Here is a 22459-nt window from a genome sequence, read left to right as displayed (position 1 = left end):
CATATTGTGAAATAGTATGGCTCCTTCATGGATGTTCTTCCAGGTTGGCTCGGACTCCGATTACCATCTAGGAACTCCATCTTGTTTGTCACGCCGGGACGCCAAGCCACCAACCTGATCTCTATTATCCAACTACTACATCTAGTAATGAATTTTACATAGAGTCACAAGTTGGCACGCAGGTTGTTATACAATATAATGATAGCACTTTGGCTCCTGCCGGCTGCCAAACATGACACATGAGCCATACTATTCACATCAAACCCTGCAAAATAAAGTTATGCATAGAATCGCATTCTACCGGTTATTCGCCGGTTAGCGGGTGGGGTTCGAAGGGGCAACGCCCCTCGCGGGTGCTGGCAGCGCCCGACGTTTTCGGAAATCACAGATCACATCTGAACTCCGTCACGCCTAATTTCTGATCTGACCGATCTCATCAATCATCGCGAATCCGATTCGGATTTAGGTTTCACTATTAACCCCGATGGCAGATAACTGACTGGTAGGGGTAGATCGTGTCACGACCTCATCGATCCCAATCAACAGAAAACATAGCCACATCGATCCCCATGTGAAGTTGATCTCATCAACCATGCACACAGCCATTCTTAGCAATGACAATATATCTCACCTATTGCCTCCACATATCTAATATGAATAAGATCTGAATCCAAATCCTATAGCAGAGGCTCTGATACCACAGTTGGGATCTACGGTAGGGTGCGTCGACTGCAAATTAAAATTTCCTACGCGCAGAACAATGAAGAACATGCTATGGGAGATGGATCACAGTTCGTTACCACTAGACGCGCAGTGTCGTGCAACGGAAGAAGAGTTGGGGAAGCGCGTCCACGTGGATCGTCTCCTCCTCGTCCGATCTCCCTCGTAGAACCGGTGGTCGGTTCCCACGTACAGGTTCGCTGGAGCAGCGCAAGTGCACCGCCTCTAACGATATCCGCGCGTGCAGGAGGAACGTCGTGCGGTGGACTGCTAGGTCAGATCACACAACCGGTGGCGAGTGGAGGTGTCTATTCGCAACACATGCAAACCCTAGTGACAGCGCCAAAGCGATCAACCGCGTGAGTGTGCGGCACCTCCACTATATATATAGGCGTCCGTCATGGGCTCAACACCTGGGCCTCGCACTGACCCTAAGGCCCATAAGTCTACTCAGCCACAATCCGAATACAGTTCGGATCACATCTGACCAGTGTCCTCAGACCCGACCTTGTAGGTTCCTTCCCTTAAGCGCGCGACCCCTTAGGTTCAAGTCGGCTTGGTCGCAGTTTGGATCACCTCCGAACTGCACGGTTGGTAGCGGCCTCTCGCAAGGCATGCCGAACACCAAGAAGACTATGAAGCTGGTTAGCGAACCTATACATCACACTTCCATTCCTTTTGCCACACGATATATGTTATCGAGCTCAAGGTGAGTTTGTCATCCTTGTGCTAGCCCGACCTCTTTCTCGTTCTAGTGATGCCGACCACAAACCGGATTATCTCATAATCCTTGTCGCATGGCCATGCTTATCCTGGTCGGATCACACGAGGGGCCCAGAGTATATCTCTCCTGATCGGAGGGGCAAATCCCATCTTGCTCGACCACGTCTCGCATCATGGTTCTGGACAAACCTGAAACCTACCTTTATAACTACCCAGTTACGGTGTATCGTTTGGTCAGCCCAAAGCAAGTCTGTCACCCTCCCGAGTACATGCGTCAGCTTAGGTCTTAGGACATAGAACATATGTTGTACTAGAGACTCACAGATGACATATCGCTGCATCTCATAGTTGGGTCTGTCCGACTTGGACCTTATATCGACTCGGATACGACTACGTCGAATCCGACCAGATCGTTCCAAGTCCATATTATGCGATTAGCATCCAATGCTCCATGGCTAGTGAGACCAAGCCATCGACCGTGTCATATGCTAGTCTAGTTGGTTGCGTGTCCACACAGCCCTTTCGACTAGGGACCTTTTAGGACAGTCATCATACAATGCATAGTCCCACAAACAAGTCATGTACTTGCTGATACACATCATTGATAATGTCCAAGGACTATCTTTATTCATATACACATAGGAAATATCATCATACATGATTGCCTCTAGGGCATATCTCCAACACATTTATTTGGGCCTCTAATGCAATTTTGGAAAATGCATATTTTTCCTAATTTCAAATAAAACATCAATAAAACTCCGAATAAAATCCTAATTGATTTTAATATTAAATCTCCCAAAAAGTTTATTTTGGGAAAGTCATTTTATCCCCTCTCTTTATTTTCATAAAAGAAATATATTAAGAGAAAATAATTAAAATCAAACGATCCTCTTTTCAAGATTTGAGAGAACTCAAATATGAAAAATAATGAAATCCCCAACTCTCTCCGTGAGTCCTTGAGTTGCGTAGAATTTCTAGGATCAAACCAAAATGCATCAAAGTATGATATGCAATGATGATCTAATGTATAACATTCCAAATTGGAAATTTGGGATGTTACAAACCTACCCCCCCCCCTAGGATGAATCTTGCCCTCGAGATTCAGGTTGGCTAGAAAATAGGTAAGGGTGATCCTTCCGTAGGTCCTCCCCTCGTTCCCAGGTGGCTTCATCCTCTGTATGGTGGCTCCACTGAACCTTACAGAACTTGATAACCTTGCTACGTGTGACTCGGCTGGCAAAATCAAAAATCTTGACTGGTTTCTCCTCGTAGGTCAAGTCGCTATCCAACTGAATCGCTTCCAGTGGCACTGTATCTCTCAGAGCAATATCAGCCATCTCCGCGTGGCAATTCTTCAACTGAGAAACGTGGAACACATCGTGAACTCCTGACATCCTTCGGGCAACTCCAAGTTGTAAGAAACTTCTCCCATACGTTCCAAAACATGGTATGGTGACTTTCCCTTAACTCCAAAGCGCTTCACTCCTCGGAGTGGTGATACACGAAGATACACTCTGTCTCCAACTTCATAAACTGTCTCCTTGCATTTAGAATCTGCATAACTCTTCTGCCTGGACTGGGCTACCTTAAGTCTATCGCGAATCAGCTTAACCTTCTCTTCAGATTCTTTAATCAAGTCTGGTCTGAATAACTGACGGTCTCCAACTTCATTCCACAACAATGGTGTCCTGCACATCCTTCCGTACAATGCTTCAAAAGGGGCCATCTTCAAACTGGCTTGATAGATGTTATTGTAAGAGAAATCTGCGTAAGGCAAGTTGTTGTCCCAACTAGATCCATAATCTAGTGCACAAGCTCTCAACATGTCCTCCAAAATCTGATTGACTCTCTCAGTCTGTCCATCTGTCTGCGGGTGAAAAGATGTACTGAACTCAAGCCTGGTTCCCAAAGTTTCATGCAACTGATTCCAAAACTTTGAGGTAAACTGGGTTCCTCTATCTGATACAATAGTCCTCGGAACTCCATGCAGACATACGATCCTGGTCATGTAAATCTTTGACAACTTAGCACTGGTGTAAGTGGTCTTTACTAGGATGAAATGAGCTACTTTCGTCAAACGATCGACTACAACCCATATTGATTCATAGCCTGAACGTCTCCTAGGCAATCCCGTGATAAAGTCCATGCCTAGTTTATCCCACTTCCATTCGGGTATCGGCAATGGTTGTAACAATCACGCTAGCTTCTGATGTTCTGCCTTCACTCTCTGACAAACATCACAAACTGCTACATATTCCGCAATATCCTTCTTCATCCCGGTCCACCAGAAACTATCCTTCAAATCCAGATACATCTTGGTGTTTCCTGGGTGAATCGAATACGGCGAATCGTGGGCCTCTTGCAAAATCAACTTCCTGATCTCCGGATCATTTTGCACATATATGCGGTCTTCAAACCATAGGGTATCGTTCATCCTCACGAAATACTTTAGCTTTTCCTTTGCTCATCCTCTCTTTTATCTCAGCAATCTCCTTGTCCATCTTTTGAGCTTCTCTGATCTTATCCATCAAAGTAGACTAAATCTCCAATGCTGCTACATAACCCCTCGGAACTATTTCGAAACATAGCTCAAGAAGATCCTCTGCTAACTCCTTGGGTAACTCTCCGGTCATGAGTGTATTGACATGGCTCTTGCGGCTTAATTCATCGGCTACTATGTTAGCCTTTCCGGGGTGATAATGCAACTTCATAGTATAATCCTTAATGAGCTCCAACCATCTCCTCTGTCTGAGATTCAACTCCTTCTGTGTGAAGATATACTTCAAACTCTTCTGATCCTTGTACACCTCACAATGGTTTCTGATGAGAAAATGTCTCCATGTCTTCAACGCATGCACTATGGCTGCTAACTCCAAATCATGGGTAGCATAATTCAACTCATGGGGTTCGAGATGTCGTGAGGCATATGAAACAACTCTTCCTTCTTGCATAAGCACTGCTTCAAGTCCTCGACGAGAAGCGTTGCAATACACCTGGTAATCCTTGCATTGATCTGGAAGAATCAACACTAGAGCTATAACCAAGCGTTTCTTCAACTCCTGAAAACTGGCTTCACATTCCTCAGTCCATTTGAATTTAGTGTCCTTCTTCAACAACTCCATCATGGGCTTTGCAATCTTTGAGAAATTCTCAATGAACCTCCGGTAGTATCTTGCGAGTCTAGGAAAACTCCGGATCTCTCCAACTGACGTGGGGGCTTCCCAATTTGTCACAGTGACAACCTTGGTAGGGTCTACTGCTGTTCCTTCTCCGGATATAAGATGTCCGAGGAATCCAACTTCCTTCAACCAAAAATCACACTTGCTGAACTTGGCATATAACTGGTGTTCTCTGAGCTTCCCAAGTACCAAACGCAAATGCTCGTTATGTTCCTCGTCATTCTTTGAGTAGACCAGAATATCATCAATGAACACCACGACGAACTTATCCAAAAACTCCATAAACACCTTGTTCATCATGTTCTTGAAATAGGAAGGTGCGTTAGTCAGACCAAATGACATAACGGTATACTCATATAGCTCGTACCTTGTGGTAAAAGATGTCTTAGGTATATCCTGCTCTCGAATCTTCAACAGGTGGTACCCTGATCGCAGATCGATCTCGGAAAACACCTTAGCTCCTTGCAGCTGGTCAAACAAATCATTGATCATCGACAGTGGGTACTTATTCTTGATCGTCACCTCATTTAATCCTCGATAATCAACAACCATCCTCAATGGTCCCTCCTTCTTCTCCACTAGAAGTACTGGTGATCCCCAAGGTGAGAAGCTTGGGCGAATATAATATTTATCCAGTAACTCCTTAATCTTCTTCTTAATTTCCTCTAAATCCTTTGCGGGCATCCTATACGGTCTCTTAGAGATTGGCCCTGTGTCTGACAAAAGCTCGATAAAAAACTCAATGTCTCTATCCGGTGGCATGCCTGGCAACTCCTCTGGAAATACATCCGGGAAATCCTTCACCACTGGTACTCCCTCCCGTACAACTCGTGATAAGTAATTTACTTGAGTCCTGTTCGGCACATGCCGGGATACATACTTGATCCTTCTTCCTTCTGGGGTGGTAAGCAAAATTGACTTACTGGCGCAGTCAATGTTCCCTTCATACATAGATAACCAATCCATGCCTAATATCACATCCAGTCCTTGTGACTCCAATACTATTAGGTCTGAGGGAAATAGGTAGTTACCAATCCTCAATGGTAACCGATCACACCAAATTCAAGCCATATACTCTGCTCCTGGCGAGGTTACTAACATGGGTGTCCTAAGGGTTTTGGTTAGCAGTTTAAACTTACCCACAAATCCCCTTGATATGTATGAATGTGATGCCTATATACATGATCATACCTAGATATTTTCATAACTATGCTCAATTCTGTCAATTGCTCAACGGTAATTTGTTCATCCACTGTAGAATACTTATGCTCTCGAGAGAAGCCACTAGTGAATCCTATGGCCCCCGGGTCTATCTTTATCATATTAATCTCCTACTACTTAGTTATTTACTTTGCTATTTACTTTGCCTTTATTTTACTTTGCATCTCTATCATAAAAATACCAAAAAGATTATCTTATCATATCTATCAGATCTCACTCTCGTAAGTGGCCCTATAGGGATTGACAACCCCTATTTGTGTTGGTTGCGAGGATTTATTTGTTTTGTGCAGGTATGAGGGACTCGCGCGTAGCCTCCTACTGGATTGATACCTTGGTTATCAAAAACTGAGGGAAATACTTATGCTACTTTGCTGCATCATCCCTTCCACTTAGGGGAAAACCAACTGAGTGCTAAAAGAGGTAGGAAGAAGGATTTCTGGCGCCGTTGCCGGGGAGGTATATGCAAAAGTCAACATACCAAGTACCCATCACATATCCTTATCTCCCGCATTACATTATTTGCCATTTGCCTCTCGTTTTCCTCTCCCCCACTTCACCCTTGCCGTTTTATTCGCCCTCTCTTTCTCTATTTGCCTCTTTTGCTTGTTTGCTTGTGTTACCATGTGCCTTCCATTTGCTTGCATCTTTGCTTGCTAATAATCTATTGTTATGGATCCACTTAAAGTGTTCTACTTTGATCATCTTCGATCCTTATGCGCTCGTGCTGAAACCCCTACTAGCCTAGTTGATGGGAAATCATTAGATGAGCATGCTCATTTTGTGCGTCACCGTTTGTCTAAAAAAGGGAAGCTCTTATGGTATCATATAAATAGTTTTCTATGCTATGCATGGAATCTTTGTGAAATTTGTGAATTTACTTGTTGCTCTAAGAACCCTAAAAAACACCTTCCCTACCTATGTGAGTTCAATGATAATGAAATCTTATATTCTTATGCAAAGGGTGTTTATAGTTACTATGATATCGAACAAATTGAAGAATTTGTCTTTTTTAAGGGTTCTCATGAAGTTGCTTCTTTGATTGAAAAGTATGATCTTACTCTCAATAAATCTGAAAATTCCGTCATACTTAAATATTGCAATGAAAACTTTGCTCATAATGTCTATGTCCAAGAATTTATTGAAAGAATGACCGTTACTTTGGAAGAAAATAATGATATGCACGAATCTATAGATAGTGATGATTCCGATGATTTGGTTGAAATATCCCTTGATGAACATGATGATTGCTATTCTTGTGGCCATGATCCCAATATTTATGAAGATGAATTTGCTATAGTTCCTTATGTTAAACATGAGATCGTTGCTATTGCACCCATACTTGATAGTTTCTTCCATGAAAAGCATGATTGCAATGATGTTATTATAAATTCTCTTAATGTCAATTGTATTAATGATATGCAAAACCCTAAGCTTGGGGATGCTAGTTTTGCTATGACTACTATTTGTTGCAATGATCATGATTGGGGTGATTCTTCTTTTGATCTTGAAAATTTATTTAAGCCCCATGATGAATATGAGATTGACAATAGTGTTTGCAATATGATTGAAAGTGGGTTTGGAAAAGTGTCAACTTTAGATCCCACATATTTGGAGAATGTTCAATCTTATGAAGTTTTTGATAAAAGTGGGTTTGGAGAGGTCATGACTTTAGTTAATGTTAATCCCACTATTTTGGAAGAGTGTCAACTTTGCATGCATGTGGATCATGTTGAAAATATTTTATGTGAAAGCTATTTTTTTGAATTTTCTTATGATCCTACATATAATTATTATGAGAGAGAAAAATATGGTGGTAGAAATTTTCATGTTACTAAATTACCTCATGTATGTTGAGATTACTATTGTTTCTTTCCTCTTCCATACATATGCTAGTTTTTGCTTGCCAAGATAATTTGTTTGCCTCTAAGATGCCTATGCATAGGACGTATGTTATACTTAGATGTGTTTGTCACATGTTTTATGATGCTCTCTTTGTGCTTCAATTCTTGTCTTTCATGTGAGCATCATTGAAATTATCAATGCTGAGCTAAAAAGGCTTTAAAGAAAAGCGCTTGTTGGGAGTCAACCCAATATTTTTCCTTGCTTTTTGCTCCTGCTTAGTAATAAATAAATTATTTAGCCTCTATTTTGGTTGTTTTTTTTGTTTAATTAGTGTTTGTGCCAAGTAGAACCGTTGGGAAGACTTGGGGAAAGTCTTGTTGAACTTGCTGTAAAAAACAGAAACTTTAGCGCTCACGAGAACTGCTGTCATTTTTATTTGGAAAGTGATATTTAGTTAATTCTTTTTGAAGATGATTAATAGATAAATTACTCACGTCCGGCAAGTTATTTTAGAATTTTTGGGGTTCCAGATCTTGCGCTAGCTACAGATTACTACAGACTGTTCTGTTTTTGACAGATTCTGTTTTGCGTGTGTTGTTTGCTTATTTCGATGAATCTATGGCTAGTAAATTAGTTTATAAACCATAGAGAAGTTGGAATACAGTAGGTATAGCACCCATATAAATAAAGAATGAGTTCATTACAGTACCTTGAAGTGGTCTTTTGTTTTCTTTCGCTAACGGAGCTCACGAGATTTTCTACTTTAAGTTTTGTGTTGTGAATTTTTCAACTTTTGGGTAAAGATTTGATGGATTATGGAACAAGGAGTGGAAAGATCCTAAGCTTGGGGATGCCCATGGAACCCCCAAGATAATCTAAGGACACCTAAAAGCTAAAGCTTGGGGATGCCCCGGATGGCATCCCCTCTTTCGTCTACTTCTGTCGATAACTTTACTTGGAGCTATATTTTTATTTACCACATGATATGTGTTTTACTTGGAGTGTCTTGTATGATTTGAGTCTTTGCTTGTTAGTTTACCAAAATCATCCTTTCTGTACACACCTTTTGAGAGAGCCATACATGATTTGGAATTTGTTAGAATACTCTATGTGCTTCTCTTATATCTTTTGAGTTATACAATTTTGCTCTAGTGCTTCACTTATATCTTTTTGAGCACGGTGGTGGATTTGTTTTATAGAAACTATTGATCTCCCATGATTCACTTAGATTATTTTGAGAGTATTAATAGCATGGTAATTTGCTTAAAATCCTAATATGCTTGGTAATTCAAGATTAATAATAAAACTTTCTTATGAGTGTGTTGAATACTAAGAGAAGTTTGATGCTTGATGATTGTTTTGAGACATGGAGGTAATAATATCAAAGTCGCGCTAGTTGAGTAGTTGTGAAATTGAGAAATACTTGTGTTGAGGTTTGCAAGTCCCGTAGCATGCACGTATGGTAAACGTTATGCAACAAATTTGAAACATGAGGTGTTATTTGATTGTCTTTCTTATGAGTGGCGGTCAGGGACGAGTGATGGTCTTTTCCTACCAATCTATCCCCCTAGGAGCATGCGCGTAGTACCGAGGTTTTTGATGACTTGTAGATTTTTGCAATAAGTATGTGAGTTATTTATGACTAATGTTGAGTCCATCGATTATATGCACTCTCACCCTTCCATCCTTGCTAGCCTCTTCGGTACCGTGCATTGCCCTTTCTCACATTGAGAGTTGGCGCAAACTTCGCCGGTGCATCCAAACCTCGTGATATGATACGCTCTTTCACACATAAACCTCCTTATATCTTCCTCAAAACAGCCACCATACCTACCTATTATGGCATTTCCATAGCCATTCCGAGATATATTGCCAAGCAACTTTCCATCATTCCGTTCATCATGACACATTCATCATTGTCATATTTCTTAGCATGATCATGTGGTTGACATAGTATTTGTGGCAAAGCCACCGTTCATAATTCTTTCATACATGTCACTCTTGGTTCATTGCATATCCTGGTACACCGCCGGAGGCATTCATATAAAGTCATCTTTGTTCAAGTATCGAGTTGTAATCATTGAGTTGTAAATAAATAGAAGTGTGATGATCATCATTTTCTAGAGCATTGTCCCAAGTGAGGAATATAAAAAAAACAAGGCCCAAAAAACAAAGAGAAAGGCCATAAAAAAGAGAAAGGGCCCAAAAAAGAATGAAAAAAAGAGAAAAAGAGAGAAGGGACAATGTTACTATCCTTTGCCACACTTGTGCTTCAAAGTAGCACCTTGATCTTCATAATAGAGAGTCTCTCATGTTATCACTTTCATATACTAGTGGGAATTTTTCATTATAGAACTTGGCTTGTATATTCCAACAATGGGCCTCCTCAAGTGCCCTAGGTCTTCGTGAGCAAGCAAGTTGGATGTACACCTAGTAGTTTCTTTTGTTGAGCTTTCATACATTTATAGCTCTAGTGCATCCGTTGCATGGCAATCCCTACTCCTTGCATTAACATCAATCTAGGCATCCCCATAGCCCATTGATTAGCCTCGTTGACGTGACACTTTCTCCTTTTTTGTCTTCTCAACATAACCCCCCTCATTATATTCTATTCCACCTATAATGCTATGTCCATGGCTCACGCTCATATATTGTGTGAAAGTTTATAGGTTTGAGATTACTAAAGTATGAAACAATTGCTTGGCTTGTCATCGCGGTTGTGCATGATGATAGCATTCTTGTGTGACGAAAATAAAACATGACTGAACAATATGATTTTGTAGGGATGAACTTTCTTGGGCCATGTTATTTTGAGAAGACATAATTGCTTAGTTGGTATGCTTGAAGTATTATCATTTTTATGTCAATATGAACTTTTGTCTTGAATCTTTCGGATATAAATATTCATACCACAATTAAGAAGAATTACTTTAAAATTATGCCAAGTAGCACTCCGCATCAAAAATTCTGTTTTTATCATTTACCTACTCGAGGACGAGTAGGAATTAAGCTTGGGGATGCTTGATACGTCTCCAATGTATCTATAATTTTTGATTGCTCCATGCTATATTATCTACTGTTTTGGACATTATTGGACTTTATTATCCACTTTTATATTATTTTTGGGACTAGCCTATTAACCAGAGGCCCAGCCCAGAATTGTTGTTTTTTTGCCTGTTTTTGGGTTTTGAAGAAAAGGAGTATCAAACGGAGTCCAAACGGAATGAAACCTTCGGGAACGTGATTTTCTCACCGAATACAACTCAGGAGACTTGGACCCTACGTCAAGCAAATTAACAGGAGGCCACGAGGTAGGGGGCGCGCCTGCCCCCCCCAAGCGCGCCCTCCACCCTCGTGGGCCCCTTGTTGCTCCACCGACGTACTTCTTCCTCCTATATATACCCACATACCCCCAAACGATCAGATACGGAGCCAAAACCCTAATTCCACCACCGTAACTTTCTGTATCCACGAGATCCCATCTTGGGGCCTATTCCGGAGCTCCGCCGGAGGGGGCATCGATCACGGCGGGCTTCTACATCAACACCATAGCCTCTCTGATGAAGTGTGAGTAGTTTACTTCAGACCTACGGGTCCATAGTTAGTAGCTAGATGGCTTCTTCTCTCTTTTTGTATATCAAGACAATGTTCTCCCCCTCTCTTGTGGAGATCTATTCGATGTAATCTTCTTTTTGCGGTGTGTCTGTTGAGATCGATGAATTGTGGGTTTATGATCAAGTCTATCTATGAATAATATTTGAATTTTCTCTGAGTTCTTTTATGTATGATTGGTTATCTTTGCAAGTCTCTTCGAATTATAATTTTGGTTTGGCCTACTAGATTGATCTTTCTTGCAATGGGAGAAGTGCTTAGCTTTGGGTTCAATCTTGTGGTGTCCTTTCCCGGTGACAGTAAGGGAAGCAAGGCACGTATTGTATTGTTGCCATCGAGGATAACAAGATGGGGTTTTCTTCATATTGCATGAGTATATCCCTCTACATCATGTCATCTTGCTTAAGGTGTTACTCTGTTTTTAACTTAATACTCTAGATGCATGCTGGATAGCGGTCGATGAGTGGAGTAATAGTAGTAGATGCAGGCAGGAGTCGGTCTACTTGTCTCGGACGTGATGCCTATATACATGATCATACCTAGATATTCTCATAACTATGCTCAATTCTTTCAATTGCTCAACAGTAATTTGTTCACCCACCGTAGAATACTTATGCTCTCGAGAGAAGCCACTAGTGAAACCTATGGCCCCCGTGTCTATCTTTATCATATTAATCTCCTACTACTTAGTTATTTACTTTGCCTTTATTTTACTTTGCATATCTATCATAAAAACACCAAAATATTATCTTATCATATCTATCAGGTCTCACTCTCGTAAGTGGCCCTATAGGGATTGACAACCCCTATTTGCGTTGGTTGCGAGGATTTTTTGTTTTGTGCAGGTACGAGGGACTCGCGCGTAGCCTCCTACTGGATTGATACCTTAGTTCACAAAAACTTAGGGAAATACTTACGCTACTTTGCTGCATCATCCCTTCCTCTTCGGGGAAAACCAACACAGTGCTAAAAGAGGTAGCAAGTGGGAAAACAAATCCATTGTCGCGTCTCGAAGACATCTGATGGGTTTAGAAAAGATGAGAAAACAGAGTAGAATGGGGTCTAGGGGGAAAACACTACCCATATGCACATGAGACAAACACAATCATATCACTTCAATCAATTCAAACAAGGGCACCCAATCGGTCTAACTATCGTTACAAAAGTGCTCGGACTATACTATATCCATGGGGGAATACTACCACTGTTATGGTGGTCGATTAAAAAAATTGATTGGTAGAAGACTCCATAATATTTGCTCCAGCTTCATCAACAAAGTCATCATCGCTATCGTCGGGGTCCGAGTCGGTGTCATTGATGATGATGTAGTTCTCTGGGCAAGTGGAATCGTCATCTTCTCCTCCTGGCGCGGGGTCTCCCAGGAATACTCCTAACTTCTTTGTCAGATCGTCATTCTTCTCCACTAGTACGACGATTTCCTCCTCATAATCTTCGCGAGTAGCCTTGAGTTCCTCTTCAAGCTCCGTTATCCTTGTCATTGCCTTCTTCAGATCTATCATGCCTGTGCACATCTGGTTCTCCTGCGATGAATGTCCTGGTTTAACTCCTGGATGAAAGCGGCAATTGATCTATCCTTCCTGGTGCTGATCATCTCCCAATAATCATCTCAGCGCCGACAAATCTCGTAGATAGTATCCTTGAGATCCTTGTGGTAAACTTCTCCAATGCGTCCCATGGTGATCTGGGCTGCCATACTCTTGCCTAGACTCTAGGTGGGTGCATCAAAGGAAAACTCTATGGGCTCAGTGACTGGCATGAACGTTCTTTCTGGATCTTGAACTTGGATCATCCAACGCTCCTCTTCTGGTAAAGTGGCGTTGTATGTAACACCCTCGATGCGACTATATCTCCCATGTGTCGAGGCACGACTTAGAGGCATAAATCGCATTGAAGGCATATGTCACAAGTTAGGCAATCTTCAGAACATCCCATGTTATATAGATAATAAAAGGGGAGATAACATAGTTGGCTTACACTCGCCACGTCAATCAAGTACATAAATAACATTACATCATACAAACACTCATGGCCCGACTACGGCGCCAAAATAAAAGATAACCCAACATGCGACACGGTCCCGATCACCCCCAACTGGGCACCACTACTGATCATCAGGAAAGGAAACATAGTAACATTGAGAGTCTTCGTCGAACTACCACTTGAGCTCAAGCGCGTCTCCTGGAGCGGAATCACCAGGCCCTGCATCTGGTGTAATAGTAATCTGTGAGCCACAGGGACTCAACAATCTCTCAACCTCGCGATCAAGACTATTTAAGCTTATAGGTAAGGCAAGGTAAATATATGGAGCTGCAGCAAGCGACTAGCAAATATGGTGGCTAACTTATTCGCAAAAGAGACCGAGAAGAGGAGGCAAAGAGCGAGCGAGAAACTAGAGAACATCCTATGCAAGCATTACTCCAACATCGTGTCCGCTTCCCGGACTCCGCCGAGAAGAGGCCATCACGATAACACACTCAGTTGATTTATTTTAGTTAAGTTAAGGTTCAAGTTATCTACAATGGGACATTAACAAATTCCCATCTGCCCATAACCGCGGGCACGGCTTTCGAAAGTTCAAATCCTTGGAGGGGAGTCCCAACTTAGCCCATGACAAGCTCTCACGGTCAACGAAGGAATAGACCTCCTCCCAAGACGTTCCGATCAGACTCGGTACCTCGGTTCTTGAAGACACTTCGACAGGTTAAAACAAGACCAGCAACACCGCCCGAATGTGTCGATAAATCCCGATAGGAGCTGCACATATCTCGTTCTCAGGGCTCAATCGGATAACCAATCCGTACAACTAAAACCAGCCCTCGAGTTTCCCTGAGGTGGCGCTGCAAGGGTCTCTAGGTTGCACCAACACTCAGAGGAGCACTGGCCCGGGGGGGGGGGGGTTAAAACAAGATGACCCTCGGGCTCCGGAAACCCAAGGGAAAAGAGGCTAGGTGGCAAATGGTAAAACCAAGGTTGGGCATTGCTGGAAAAGCTTTAATCAAGGCGAACTATCAAGGGGTTCCCATTATAACCCAACCGCGTAAGGAACGCAAAATCCGGGAACATAACACCGATATGATGGAAACTAGGGCGGCAAGAGTGGAACAAAACACTAGGTGAGAGGCCGAGCCTTCCACCCTTTACCAAGTATATAGATGCATTAAGATAACATGGCAATATAATGATATCCCAACAAGTAATGAATGTTCCAACAAGGAACGGCCTCCAATCTTCACCTGCAACTAGCAACGCTATAAGAGGGGCTGAGCAAAGCGGTAACATAGCCAATCAACGGTTTGCTAGGACATGGTGGGTTAGAGGTTTGACATGGCAATTTTGGAGGCTTGAAAGCAAGTGGTAGGCATCGTAGCATTGGCATAGCAAAAGAGCGAGCATCTAGCAAAGCAAAGATAGTAGTGATTTTGAGGGTATGATCATCTTGCCTGCAAAGTTGTCAGAGTTGGCTGGATCCTCAAAAGCAAACTCAATGGGCTCCTCGTTAGCAAACTCGTCTCCCGGCTCTACCCAAACAAGACAAACAAGCAACAAGGACACAATCAACCACGTGCAAGGATCAAATAATATGATAAAAAGATGATATGCTATCCAGGATGCGATGCGGGATGCATATGCAAGATGTGACAAGGGATGCATGAACCTGGACTCAACTTGTAAATCCAAGTGTGCCACTGGAAAGATGAGATGAAATTGCTTGAAAATGATATAAAGAACACCAGAATCGGAGTTACGGTTTGGAAATGGCAAGCAAAACAAATATGACACCGGTCTGCGATTTACAGCAAGTAGCCATCTAAATGCAAAGAGATGAAGAAGCTACATCACTCAAACATGACAACAAAAATACATGTCAGGGATGCATTCAAGATGCCTAACAAAAGTCTAGCACTGAGCTACAGCCAATTCATCCATTAACAGGTTCAAACAAGCATGGCAAAAATGCATATGGCAAACAGATTTCAGACATAGCGAAATCAACACTTGTTTGGAATTTCAGATCAGGTAGCACTCTTAGGAGCAACAAAACTACATGCTATAGGACATGAACATGGAAAAGTAAAGGATGGCATGGAGCTACTCAAAGAGCTTAACAAAAGTCCCTTAGTGACCTTGATCCAAAATGGATCAGAAAATACAATTGCAAGCATGTGAACCTGGCAAAAACATAATCAGATCACAGACTTTAGTGAAAACTGGCACATGCTGAAACATATATCAAGTAGGCATGTTTACGAGCTCGATGCACTCACTACGGAGCAAGTCATGAAAAGCTAAGCATACATCTATCAAGAACACACAAAATATAAGCTAGACATGGCAAGATCAATAGCATAGCATGCACGGATCAACTACAACATCATCGGCAAAATTGCAAACAAGTTGACAATCTGCCCAGATTCACAAAGTAGCAAAAGTAGAGCTCGATTGACTCAAGCTAGGGTGATCCATAATTGCAAACAGAGACATGGCTGGATAGAGCATTACAAGATTAACAAGACATCCTTACTGATCATCCTCAAAAGAGGCACGGATCACTAGGAAACAACATGAACATATGACCATATGAGATAAACAGCTCAAGGACTTAGTGGAAATGCTAAGTCCCTGAAATCAGAATTACCAAGTGCACCACTTTGCAAGCTTGTGCTAGTCACCACACACATCACAAAATTAGATGGGTTTTACCTCTGGAAGGATGACAAAACCCTTAACAAAACATATGTAGAACTCATGGGCATAGCATGCACTCATTAATCATGGCAAAAAAGACAAATATCTAAATGGAGTAGCAGATCTAACAATTATCTCAAGTAGCCCTATTCTAACAGCATTTCGGGCATCAAGATGAACCCAAATGAAAATGATGCAATGGAATGAAATGATGTACTCTCTGAAATGAACATTTTGATATGATATATGCCAAAAACGGAGTTACGGATGCGGAGATACGACACGATGAACATGAGCACTTGAAACTGAAAAACACGGGGACTTAGTAGAATTTCGACCTCTGGATCTAGGTTTTGACTCGGGCATGCAAAACAAGGATGGCCGGGGAGCTCGCCGGAGTTCGAAGACGGCGGCCGACGAGGTTGGGGCGCCGGATCCGGTCGCTCCTCGACCGGATCGGGCCGGAGGAGGGAGCTGGCCGGCCGCGGCGGAGACGGGCAGCGGCTGCGGAAGCCGAGGCGGCGGGGCGGAGATGGTGCAGCGGCGGAGCGCGGCGGTGGCCGCGGCAGCTCGGTGCGGCGGCGCGTGCCGGCGGGCGAGGAGGAAGACGAAGGCGGGCGGTGGCGCGGAGGACTGGGCCTCGGGGGCCCGACCTGGGCCTCCCGGGCCGGAGTGGCGGCGGCGGTGATGAAGGCCACGTGGCGGCGGTGGCGGCGCGGACGTGTCCGGTCCGGACGGACAATGTCCAGCGCACGCGAGGGGTGGATCTAGGAGTTTTTGGGAGGAAGGAGAAGGAGATTTTCGGGGGCTCTTTAAATAGGCATAGGAGGAGCTAGGAGAGTCCAAATGAGGTGCGGTTTTCGGCCACGCGATCGTGATCGAACGCTCTAGATGGTGGAGAAGGCTTAGGTGGGTTTTGGGCCAAATGGAGGGGTGTTGGGCTGCAACACACACGAGGCCTTTTCGGTCCCTCGGTTAACCGTTGGAGTATCAAACGAAGTCCAAATGATATGAAACTAGACAGGCGGTCTACCGATAGTAAACCAAGGCCGCTTGGCAAGTCTTGGTCCAATCCGGAAATGTTTAATCCCCACACATGAAAAAGGTAGAAAAATGACCACCAGAGGAGAACGAAACGCTGGAATGCAAAACGGACAACGGGGAAAATGCTCGAATGCATGAGACGAACACGTATGCAAATGCAATGCACATGATGACATGATATGAGATGCATGACAACGATAACAACACACGGAGACAAAGACCCGAACCCAAGAAAATAAAATAACTTAACGCCGGAAACGGCAAGAGTTGGAGTACAAATTGGGAAAGTTACATCCGGGGTGTTACAACACACCACCACTACGAAAGGATCTTGTCCCGAGATCTAGGACTGAAAGAACGCTGGGTACTCAGAACGGAGGTGATCCTCGCGTTCCCAGGTAGCTTCACGGTCGGAATGGTGTGACCACTTGACTTTGAGATATTTGATTGACTTATTGCGAGTCTTGCGTTCAGTCTCCTCCAGAATAGCAACTGGGTGCTCACGATAAGAGAGATCCTCTTGGATCTCAATGTCCTTGAAGTTGACGGTGCGGTCAGGAGCCTTGAAGCACTTTCGAAGCTGAGAGACATGGAACACGTCATGAACATTTGCAAAGTTTGAAGGAAGCTCGAGTTGATAGGTGAGGTCGCCTATCTTGCTGACAATCTTGAAAGGTCCCACGTATCTGGGGGCAAGCTTCCATTTCATACCGAAGTGACGAGTACCTTTCATAGGAGAAACGCGGAGGTAAACATGATCTCCGATCTCGAAAGCCAAATCGTGGTGCTTACTATCATAGTAGCTCTTATGACGAGATTGGGCTGCTTTGAGGTTATCACGAATGACTTTGCACATTTCCTCTGCCTCTGTGATTAAGTCATTACCCAAAAGCTAACGTTCACCGGTTTCAGACCAGTTGAGAGGGGTATGGCACTTCCTGCCATACAGAATTTCAAATGGGGCCTTACCCGAACTTGCTTGAAAATTGTTGTTGTAGGAGAATTCAACATAAGGAAGACAATCCTCCCACTTCATGCCGAAGGAGATCACACAAGCCCTGAGCATATCTTCAAGAATCTGGTTGACACGTTCGACTTGACCGCTAGTTTGAGGATGGAAAGTTGTGCTGAAGCGGATGTTGGAGCCCATGGCCTTCTGAAAAGAATCCCAAAAGTTTGATGTAAAGATGCTACCACGGTCTGAAGAGATCACTTGAGGAATAGCATGCAGAGAGACAATTCGAGAGGTATAGAGTTCCGCCAATTGAGCTGCAGTAATCGACTCTTTGATAGGAAGAAAGTGAGCCACTTTAGTGAGTTTGTCGATGACAACGAATATAGCATCATTGCCACGCTTGGACTTTGGAAACCCAGTCACGAAGTCCATCTCAAAGTGGTCAAACTTCCATTCTGGAATGGCAAGAGGTTGGAGGAGACCAGCTGGCCTTTGGTGTTCTTCCTTCACTCTTCTGCAGACATCACATTCATTCACGAATTGAGCAATCTCGTGCTTCATTCGAGTCCACCAATAAGCCTGCTTAAGGTCCTGATACATCTTCGTGCTCCCAGGGTGGATGGAGAGGAGAGAATTGTGAGCCTCATTCAAGATCACTTTACGGAGGTCACCTTTGGGTACAACAATACGATCCTCGAAGAAGAGAGGGTCCTTGTCATCAAGGCGGTAGCACTTGTACTTGGGCTGACTCTTGGCAATCCCAATCTTCACCTTTTTCACCATAGCATCAAGAAGCTGGGCTTGGCGAATCTGGTCTTCTAAGGTTTGGCGAGGAAACCTTGAGGAACAACTTGCAGATTAAGTTTGCGGAAAGCTTCACAAAGCTCAGGTTGATAAGGCTTGAGAATAAGACTGTTGCAATAAGCCTTTCTGCTCAATGCGTCAGCAATCACATTGGCCTTGCCTGGAGTATACTCGATACTCGGATTATACTCTTGAATCATTTAGACCCATCGAGTTTGCCTGAGGTTGAGATCAGGCTGAGTGAAGATGTACTTGAGACTCTTGTGGTCAGTGAAGATGTCCACTTTTCTTCGCAATAAGAGATGTCTCCAAGTCAAAAGAGCATGCACAACTGCCGCCAACTCGAAATCATGAGTGGGGTAATTCTTCTCATTAGGCTTCAACTGGCGAGAGGTATAAGCAACAACTTTCTTCTCTTGCATCAATACTGCGCCAAGACCTTGGAGAGAGGCATCACAAAAGACCTCGTACGGCTTGGATTCATCAGGCGGAGTCAGAACTGGAGCAGTGATCAATTTCTCTTTCAAAGTTTTGAAAGCAATGTCACACTCCGGAGACCAAACGCACTTGACGTGCTTCTGGAGAAGATTAGAGAGAGGCTTCACGATCTTAGAAATGTTTTCAACGAATCTACGATAGTAGCTTGCGAGACCGAGGAAGCTACGGAGTTGCTTCACGTTCTGAGGAGGTTCCCAATTCACAATTGCCGACACCTTCTTAGGATTCACGGCAATGCCCTTGGCAGAGATGATATGACCAAGATAAGGAACCTCATCGAGCCAAAATTCACACTTGGAGAACTTGGCATAGAACTGATGTTCCCTGAGCTTATCAAGTACCAAACGCAAGTGCTTGGCGTGATCTTCCTTGTTCTTCGAGAAAACCAGAATGTCGTCGAGATAGACCAAAACAAAGTCATTGGTGTAGGCATTGAAGATGAAGTTCATCATGCGAGAGAACGTCGGAGGAGCGTTGACAAGGCCAAAAGACATGACAGTGTATTCGTAAGAACCATAGCTTGTCCTGAAAGCCGTCTTGGGAATATCTTCCTCACGGATTCGAATCTGATGATAACCCATATGGAGATCAAGCTTGGAGAATACTTGGGCACCTTTGAGTTGTTCGAACAGCTCGTTGATATTGGGAAGTGGGTATTTGTTCTTGATGTTCTTCTTGTTCAATGGACGGTAATCAACACAAAGTCGGTCCGTTCCATCCTTCTTCTTCACAAAAAGAACACCACAACCCCACGGAGAAGAACTAGGCCTTATGAGACCCATTTTCTCTTGAATATCGAGTTGCTTCTTCAGCTCCTTCAACTCTTCAGGTCCGACCTTGTAAGGTCGTTTGCACACAGGTTCCGTGCCAGGCTCAGGATCAATAACGAATTCAACTGGCTGGTGCGGAGGCATTCCTGGAAGCCCTTCTGGAAAGACGTCTTGATATTCGCAAACGACTGGAATTTGCGAGATGGCATCGAGTTCACCCTTCTCATTGAGAGAAAACAGACGGATGGTATTATCCCGAGCGGCAAAGACAATTACATCCTCAGACGAATGAGTCAAATGAATCTGTCTGGCTGCACAATCAAGCTGAGCCTTGTGCTTAGAAAGCTAATCCATTCCGAGAATAAGATCAATATCCGAGTCACCAAGAACATTTGGAGAGGACAAGAACTTATAGTCACCCAAAGTGATTGTAACATCCGGAACGCATACTCGAGATAACATTTGACGGGCCAGAGAGACAGTAGCCAACGGTTTTGGCAACACTTGAGTAACAAAATCATGCTTAGATGCAAAAGGTCTCGAGATGAAACAATGCGATGCACCAGTGTCAAAAAGAACTCTTGCGGGAATATCATTAACAGGAAGGTTACCCATAATGACATCTGATGAATCCTCTGCCTGAGCTGCATTCATCAAGTTGACCTTGGCGTGCTTGGGGTTATGCTTGACCACAGCTGTACTTGCCGATCTGACAGGAGGAGGAGGAGGAAGACGCCTCTGGTTGAAACACTTGTTGGCATAGTGACCCTTCTGTTGGCACTTGTTGCACGTGACCTCTGAAAGCGGACGGTGATACGGAGCACTCGATCTTGGAGCTTGAGACGAAGTCTTGTTCTGAAAGCCAGGGTTGGGTGGGTGGGAAGAACCACTGCCACCTTTGCTCTTCTGCTGATACGGCTGACGGAACGGAGGAGGAGGAAGCATCTCTGACTCGCTTCTTGGAAGCATCACACCTGAATTGAGCAGCCTCTTGCTTCAATGCCATGTTGTAGAACTCATCGTATCTCAAGGGCTCAAAGAGAACAAGAGCTAGCTGAATTTCTTCTCTAAGACCACCCCTGAACTGGTATATCATGCTCTTCTCATCAGGTATGTCCTGCTTACCAAAGCGAGCAAGTTTCTGGAACAACTTGTTGTAGTCATAGACAGACAAAGAGCCTTGCTTCAGGTTGCGGGATTCCTCACACTTGCTTTCAACCACGCTTTGTGGAATATGACGAGCTCGGAAATCTTGACGGGATTCATCCCAGGTGATAACACGTCCACCTCTGGAATCCTTGTACTGCTAGAACCAATCTGCAGCTTGATCTTTGAGTTGGAAGGAAGCGAACTTGACAAAGTCCTCAGGCCTAACGTTACTGCACTCGAAATGCTTGCACAGATCCACAAGCCAATCGTCAGCATCGGTTGCCTCAACACAATTGCTGAAAGTCTTTGGCCCGTTAACAAGGAACTGGTTGAGTGTAGCAAAGTGATTCTGATTGTTGCCTTGATTCCCTTGGTTGCCTTGATTGCGCTCTTGAAGAATTTGCATGATCAACTGTGTGTTTGCATTGGTTGCGGCCATCACAGCTTGCCATGCCTCCGGAGGAGGGGGAGGAGGTGGCGGATCAGGATTCGGAGTCGTGCGCGTTGGAGGAGCCATCCTGAGGAGGTTGACATCCATTAGCACATTGATAGACAAATATTGAAGCTGAATCCAACGGAATGAAAATTGCAACATATCGTCTTCACATCCGAACAAAATGAACGAATGCATTCCTCTTGAAATGGTCACATATCCATAAATTGAGAAGCCACTTAGAATTAAGGTAGAGAAATAAATCACCAAGGTACGGATCAAGAACGAATAATCGGTAAGAAATCCCAATCTCAAACCAATATCCGTGGAAGAAGAACTAGAGCTACAAGAATTCCCACCTATGAAACTCCCGAACCTTTCCGGTTATGCAATCAGGTGTTGGGGATACAGGGGAAGCATAATATCTCACCCAAATCTAGCAAATCCTACATCCAGCTGTATCCATCCTTCAACACATAACCAAGAAAAACTTCGGAAACCATCTACCTCAACCTTCGAAAAGCATCCGTTATACAAGTTATGGCGATACTCCCGAACTCCCGCCCCAGTACTGGGTGGCGTCGAGGTTATCTCACCAATGAACTGCATAAAAAGATTTTCGATGTCGGCGTACTAAACTCAGGTATTCCAGAATTGCAACGATGAAATTATGACGACAAAACCTCAGAGCTCAAATCCCCGAGACACTTCCACAAAACCCCTGACAGGAGGCACCAAGACAATGTTCTCATCATAAAACCATCGGAACGATTCCAAGATACCCGCGTTATCCTAAATT

The sequence above is a fragment of the Triticum aestivum genome, chromosome 7A (genome assembly GCF_018294505.1).
Source record: "Triticum aestivum cultivar Chinese Spring chromosome 7A, IWGSC CS RefSeq v2.1, whole genome shotgun sequence".
Taxonomy (NCBI): Eukaryota; Viridiplantae; Streptophyta; class Magnoliopsida; order Poales; family Poaceae; genus Triticum; species Triticum aestivum.
Note: the sequence above shows the minus strand (reverse complement) of the source record.